Raw genomic sequence first — 8,419 nt, 5'->3', positions numbered from 1 at the left:
TTCACTATGATATCGAAAACAGTGGACCTAAGGATGTTCTAGAGTGTGGAAATCTCACAGACGTATGACACAAGTGACACCCAATCACCTGGCCACGTTCGATGTCCATGTGTTCCGCAGAGCGCTCCATTCTGCTCTCTCACGATGTCTAATGGCTACTGAGGTCGCTGATATGGAATACCTGGCAGTAGGTGGCAGCACAATGCACCTAATATGAAAAAAGTATGTTTTCGGGGGTGTCCGGATACTTTTGATCACGTAGTGTAACATCGCACACCTGCCGGTGATTCGACTCGGCTTAGAACAGGGAATCAGTGATCAGAGGCAGTTACAGCATCACTGAATACGGATGTAAAAAGGAATACAAATAAAGATAACGGATCTTTCTGATTAGAAAACAAAAGACAGATTTCTGACTACCCGATATTTCAACTTGAAAATTTCTTCTCCAGCATTGACAATGATGAGCATCGACGGACAAAGTTCAAGAGCGTGCACTTTAGACAGGTATGTGCCTATAAAAATTGTGTGGGATGGAAAAGATCCACTGTTGCTTGACAACCATGTTAGAAAGCTGCCATGAAAGCAAAGAGAACGGCATTGCAAATTTAAACGTAGCCAAAGCCTCGTAGATAAACAGAAACTAAACGACTCCAAATTTAGCGTAAGGAGGGCATGCGTTAAGCGTTCAACGAATCTGAAAGTGAAATTATACCTACCAATTTGACAGAAAATGCTAAGAAGTTTTGGTCTTATGTTCAATCGGTAAACGGATCGAAGCCATCTGTCCAGACACTGTGTGACCATAACGGTATTTAAGAAGAGGATGACACAGAAAAGGCCGAAATAGTAACAGTCCTTTTCCAAAACAGGTTCACAGGGGAATATCGCATCATGGTTCGTGCTTCAGCTCGTAGTACGAACGACAAAATGACAGATATCGAAATAAGTGACCGTGGGATAGAAAAGCAAATGAAATCTCTCAACAGGGGAAAGGGCATTGGACCTGACGGGACACCGATTATACGCAGAGTCTGCTCCTCTTCTAGCAGCAGTGTACCGTAGGTCTCGAGAGGAGTGAAGCGTTCCTAATGATTGGAAAGATGCACAAGTCACTCCAGTTTGAAAGAGTGGTTGTCGAATAGACGCACAGAACTATAGGCCTATATGTCTGACATCGGCCTGTTGTAGAATTTTGGAACATATTTTACAGTCGGCTATTGTGACATTTCTGGAGACCGAACATCTCCACTGTAGGAATCAACATGGGTTCCGAAAACAACGATCGTGAGGAGCACTGCTCGCACTGTTCATTCACGAGACCCAATAAGCAGCAGATGCCATGTTCCTTGACTTCCGGAAGGTGTTCGATACAGTTTCGCACTGCCGCGTAATGAAATAAATACGAGCCTACTGAATATCAGACCAAACGCTTGATTGGATAGAAGAGTTTTCAGGAAACAGAATAGAGCATGTCATCCTGAACGGAAAGAAGTCTTCAGAGCTAAATGTAAATTCGGGTGTGCTCCAATGGAGTGTTGTAGTCATCATCATCATCAGTGCTCTGCCAAAAGGCAGATTTTCACATGGCAGTTCTCCAGGCTGTCCGGTCTTCTGCCATCCTCTTCACGCCTGTATAATTTCCTCTTCCCTTTATGTCGTCTATCATCTTGTATCTCCTTCTTCCTCTCAATCTTCTCCCACAAACCAATCCTTCCAAAGCATTTGCTAGCAAGCACTCCCTTCTGAATGAATGACCCAACTAGTTCTTTTTCCTTTCTCTTACAACCTTCAGCAGACATCTTCTCTCACCAACTCTTTCCAATACTCTTTCATTACTCACTTTTTCCATCCAGCTTATTCTCTCCATTCTCATCCACATCCACATCTCAAATGCTTCTAACCTTTTTTCATCCTCTCGTCTCAGCGTCCATGTTTCTGCCCCACATAGTGCCACACTCTAGACAAAACATTTGCCAAGCCTTTCCTTAGTCCTTTATCTAATTTGCCACATTAAGTTTCCTCTTTCTGTTGAATGCCTCCTTCGCTATGGCAATTCGAGTTTTCACCTCCTGGTGACATGTCAAGTCTTCAGTTATTGTGCTTCCAAGATATTTAAATGCACTTACTTGGCTAATGGTAGACTGTCCTATTTTAATATTGGGCAGTCTGCATCTTGTACTGATGACCATACTCTTTGTTTTTGCTATGTTTATTTGCATCCCATATTCCACACAAGCTTCATTCAGATCTTTCAGCATGTTATTCACTGTCCGCCCACTTTCTGCCACTAATACCATGTCATCAGCAAATCTTATACATTCTATTCTCTTTCCACCAATACATATTCCTCTTTTCCCATCTAAGCTTTTCGCAATAATCTCTTCAAGGTATACGTTAAACAACAGCGGGGAAAGGCAACAACCTTGTCTAACACCTCGTCCAATGCTGTTTCCTTCTGACATTTCATTTCCAGTCCTTATCCTTACTTTCTGGTGTAAATGTAGTTTCTGTATCAGTCGTCTCTCTTTCCAATCTACTCCTTTCCTATTCGAAATATCCATCAGCTTTTTGCACTGAACTCTGTCAGAAGCCTTTTCTAAATCTATAAAACAGCAAAGATTTCTCTACCTTTTTCGATATATCTTTCCCCTATAGTTCTTAACAGGCCAATAGCATCCCTTGTTCCTTTTCCTCTTCTAAATCCTAACTGCTCCTCTGCAATCCCTCTATCCAGCTTGCCATATAGCCTTCTATTCAACACTCTCAACAAGACTTTAGCTGCATGAGCAATTAAACTGATGGTCCGGTGCTCTTCACATTTTTTAGTGTTTCTCTTTTTCTATATTGGTACCATAACTGTTGCAAGGAAGTCCTTTGGCCATTCCCCTTTGTCATATATCTCGTTATAGAGGTAGACTATTTCTTTTCTTGCCTTGTTTCCCAGACACTTCAACAGTTCTGCTGGCAAATCACCAATTCCACATGCCTTCCTATCCTTCATCTCCTTCAGCGCCTTTTCTACTTCTGCTTCCAAAATGGTAAACCCCTTGCCAACTTCCGGCACATATTGCTCCTCTTCAACCTTAATTTCGCTTTGCATTTCATCTCCCTTATACAGACATTCAATATATTCTTGTCATCTGTTCAAAACATCCTGTGGTTATTCTGCTAGAGTACCATCCGCTCTTTCTATTTCCATGTTATTCCTCTTTCTTTTACGTTCAAAAACTCACTAGCCAGTCTATACATCATTTCATACTTTCCCTTTTTCTCCATTTTCTCTATTTCGTCGCATTTCTGTTTCATCCATTTTTCTCTTGCTTCTTCACTTTCTCTTCTTATTTCATTATTCAGTTTCCTGTACCTCTTTTTGCCTCCTTCAGTTTCTACACTTTTCCACTTTCTCCTCTCTTCCGTCTTTTTCAACATGTTTTCTGTTATCCATTCTTTCCTGGTGCTTGGGGATACTCTAATTCCTAGTACTTCTTTGGCAGAGTCCACGAGTCCTTCCCTCATTTTCACCCATTTGTCATTAACACTTTCATCAACACTACCTCTTTGCCATTTTTCCATAAATCTGTTCTCCAAATTTGATGCCTTTCATACCTCTCTGAGTCTTTCTTTGTTTAGTCTTTCCTTTGCTTTACCTCTACAGACTTTTTTCAACTTCACTTGTATTTCTCCCATTACTAGGTTGTGGTCTGAATTTATATCCGCTCTTGGATAAGCTTTAGCATTCTTCAAATTGTTCCTAAACCTTTTTTGTATCAGGATGTAGTCCAACTGATATCTTTCCCTATATCCATGTGCAACGTCTTCTTTTGTGGTATTCAAATTATGTGTTACCCACTGCTAATGCATTTTCTTTACAGAAACTAATTAGTCGTTCACCTCTCTCATTTCTTATTCCTAATCCAAATTTTCCTACTGCATCTTCATCTCTGTTGTAGGACCGATACTTCTCACGATATGTATAAATGACCTAGTAGATAACGTCGAAAGTTTCATGAGACTTTTCGCGGAAGATGCTTTTGTCTGTAGAGAAGTCACAAGACTAAAACAAACTGTCGCTTAATGCAGGAACACTTGCAGACGAAGCTCGGTGCAGGGAGTGGCAATTGACCCTCAAAATAAACAAATTAGTCGTTCACCTCTCTCATTTCTTATTCCTAATCCAAATTTTCCTACTGCATCTTCATCTCTGTGGTAGGACCGATACCTCTCACGATATGTATAAATGACCTAGTAGATAACGTCGAAAGTTTCATGAGACTTTTCGCGGAAGATGCTTTTGTCTGTAGAGAAGTCACAAGACTAAAACAAACTGTCGCTTAATGCAGGAACACTTGCAGACGAAGCTCGGTGCAGGGAGTGGCAATTGACCCTCAAAATAAACAAATCATACCTATTGCGAATACATAAACAGAAAGACAATTTAATGACTAACTACACAGCTACAGTACAATCAGTAACTGGTTCCAGTTACTTTCACAATATGCGAAGAGTATGCGTAAGGATCGATTTGAACTGGAACGAGCACATAAAATTAACCACCGGTAAGGCAAAGCCGGCCAGTGTGGCCACGCAGTTAAAGGCGCTTCAGTCTGGAACCGCGCGACCGCTACGGTCGCAGGTTCGAATCCTGCCTCGGGCATGGATGTGAGTGATGTACTTAGGTTAGTTAGGTTTAAGTAGTTCTAAGTTCTAGGGGACTGATGACCTCAGATGTTAAGTCCCATAGTGCTCAGAGCCATTTGAACCATTTTTGTTAAGGCAAACGCCAGGTTCATTGCATGAATCCCCAGAAAACGTAGTCTATCAACAAGGAGGTAGCTTACAAAACACTCGTTCGACCACTACTTGAATACTGCTCGTCAGTCTCGGATCCGTATTAGATAGAACTGACAGAGCAAATAGAGAACATCCAAAGAAGTGCAGCACGTATCGTTACAGGTTCAGTTAGTAAGCGCGAAAGAGTCACGGAAATGCTCCGTCACTCCAGTGGCAGGCGCTGCAAACAGACTTGCATCACGGTACGGTCTACTTTTAACGTCCGTGACCCTACGTTCCTAGAAGAGTCAACCAATACATTGATTTTTGCTTCCTCCTACGTATATTCCGCGAAAAGACTGAAGATAAAACTGGAGGGTTTCTCTCGGACCATACGCGACTGGAACAGAGAAAGGGGGGAATGACATTGGTACACGTAGCATCCTCTGCCACAGACCGTAAGGCGGCTTGCAGAGTATAGGCACTTAATTGTAACCTCAAGATGGCCTAAGAAGTCGAAAGCCAAATGAATTTAACTTTGCACAACATTTAGGAGCTTTTCCTGTTTAATATTGTTATGTTCTGTCAAGCACCACCGCATTGTTAACCGCATTGTTATTTACGTAGTAATCACATACAAGATCTGGTAGCGATGACACAGGGCTGTAACTACCGAATAATTTAGTTTTTTTTTTTTTTTTTTTTTTTTTTTTTTTTTTTTTTTTTTTTGTACACACATCAAAACAAGTTTTGCATCACCCCGGTTCCCAAAACTCCTCAAGATAGCGTTTACTGTGGATATTGTATCACAGACAAAGTCCCTTTGACTGTTCAGAGATGTCACTAAACCCGCCCACAGATGTAAAATTATGCATGAGCAGCGCCTATTAGACGGAGGGGGTCCGACAGCCGATCAGTTCCAGTCACTCCACCAGGAAGGAGGTAAACGGCTCATGTTGTCTGTAGTTCAACCATGCATAGATGGTCAATACCGCAGTTCGCTCGCGTACGCATTGTCACTTTGCGCAAGGAAATGCTCTCAACAAGGAAAGTGTGCAGGCGTCTAGTAGTGAACCAAAGCGATGTTGGTCGCACATGGAGGAGATACAGAGAGAAAGGAATTGTCGATAACATACCTCGCTCAGGCTGCTCAAGGGTTACTACTGCAATGGATGACCGCCACCAACGGGTAAGGGCTCGGAGGAACCCTGACAAATGGTTCAAATGGCTCTGAGCACTATGGGACTTAACATCTATGGTCATCAGTCCCCTAGAACTTAGAACTACTTAAACCTAACAAACCTAAGGACAGCACACAACACCCAGTCATCACGAGGCAGAGAAAATCCCTGACCCCGCCGGGAATCGAACCCGGGACCCCGGGCGTGGGAAGCGAGAACGCTACCGCACCACCACGAGCTGCGAACCCTGACACCTGGCAGCAACGCCACCACGTTGAATAGTGCTTTTGATGCAGCCACAGGACGTCGTGTTACGACTCAAACTGTGCGCAATAGGTTGCAAGACGCACAACTTCACTCCCGACGTCCATGGCGAAGTCCATCTTTGCAACCAGGACACCATGCAGCACGGTGGAAGTGGACCCAACAACATGCCGAATGGACCGCTCAGGATCGGCATTACGTTCTCTTCACTGATGAGTGTCGCATATGCCTTCAACCAGACAATCATCGGGGATGTGTTTTGAGGAAACGCAGTCAGGCTGAACGCCTTAGACACACTATCTAGCGAGTGCAGGGAGGTGGATGTTCCCTGCTGTTCTGGGGTGGTATTATGTGGGGCCGACGTACGCCGCTGGTGGTCGTGGAAGGTGCCGTAACGACTGTGCGATACGTGAATGCCATCCTATGACAGATAGTGCAACCATATTTGCAGCATATTGGCGAGACATTCGTCTTCATGGACGACAATTCGCGCCCCCCCATCATGCACATCTGGTGAATGACTTCCTTCAGGATAACGACATCGCTCGACTAGAGTGGCCAGCATGTTCTACAGACATTAACCCTATCGAACATGCCTGGGATAGACTGAAAAGGGCTGTTTATGGACGACGTGACCCACCAACCACTCTGAGTGATCTAAGCCGAATCGCCGTTGAGGAGTAGAACAATCTGGACCAACAGTTCCTTGATGAACTATTGGGTAGTATGCCACGACGAATACAGGCATGCGTCAATGCAATAGGGCGTGGTACTGGATATTAGAGGTACCGGCGTGTACAGCAATCTGGACCACCAACTCCGAAGGACTCGCTGTATGGTGGTACAACATACAATGGATGGTTTTCATTAGCAATAAAAAGGGTGGAAATGATGTTTATGTTGATGTTCCAATTTTCTGTACAGGTTCCGGAACTATCAGAACCGAAGTGATGCAAAACATTTTTGATATGTGTGTATATATGCATACTGAAACGACGAATCAAAACTTTTACCGAACTTGGGTCTCTTGTTCGCAAGGCAGACGCGCTAATCACTACGCCACATTGGCACACTGGCATTGGGCAACTGCACGGAATACTCAAGCACCCGTCCCTCCTCAATCCAAATTCCCATTAACGCCTCTTCCCGCTTGGTATCCACCCTAAACTCGAACAACATTGTAGAGGCTCTTCAACTGTACTGGAATAGCACCTCAGCATCGAACGAAACTCTGTGGTTCCAGATTCCTTTTCAAGTCTCAAACATTTTTATGACTTGAGACTCCCAAGCGTGCTATTTCAATATAGTTGGAAAGCCTCTGCAATGTTGTTCGAGTTTAGGGTGAATACCAGGCGGGCTGAGGCATGCATGGGAATTTGGTCTGAGAAGGTGGCGTCCTAGATTGATATTTGGACAGACTTTCGACTAAGCGTCTGAAATTATTAAGTGATATATTGACGCAAATTCACTTTGTTGCTGTAAGAGTGAATTACTTGCAAATAACGTCAAAGCTGATAGACAGTAGAATTTGTTTGGCGAAATTCTTGATACAAGCACTAAGGAAAGTGAGACTGAATAACATAATATGATGTACACTCCTGGAAATTGAAATAAGAACACCGTGAATTCATTGTCCCAGGAAGGGGAAACTTTATTGACACATTCCTGGGGTCAGATACATCACATGATCACACTGACAGAACCGCAGGCACATAGACACAGGCAACAGAGCATGCACAATGTCGGCACTAGTACAGTGTATATCCACCTTTCGCAGCAATGCAGGCTGCTATTCTCCCATGGAGACGATCGTAGAGATGCTGGATGTAGTCCTGTGGAACGGCTTGCCATGCCATTTCCACCTGGCGCCTCAGTTGGACTAGCGTTCGTGCTGGACGTGCAGACCGCGTGAGACGACGCTTCATCCAGTCCCAAACATGCTCAATGGGGGACAGATCCGGAGATCTTGCTGGCCAGGGTAGTTGACTTACACCTTCTAGAGCACGTTGGGTGGCACGGGATACATGCGGACGTGCATTGTCCTGTTGGAACAGCAAGTTCCCTTGCCGGTCTAGGAATGGTAGAACGATGGGTTCGATGACGGTTTGGATGTACCGTGCACTATTCAGTGTCCCCTCGACGATCACCAGTGGTGTACGGCCAGTGTAGGAGATCGCTCCCCACACCATGACGCCGGGTGT

The sequence above is a fragment of the Schistocerca serialis genome, chromosome 1 (genome assembly GCF_023864345.2).
Source record: "Schistocerca serialis cubense isolate TAMUIC-IGC-003099 chromosome 1, iqSchSeri2.2, whole genome shotgun sequence".
Taxonomy (NCBI): Eukaryota; Metazoa; Arthropoda; class Insecta; order Orthoptera; family Acrididae; genus Schistocerca; species Schistocerca serialis.
Note: the sequence above shows the minus strand (reverse complement) of the source record.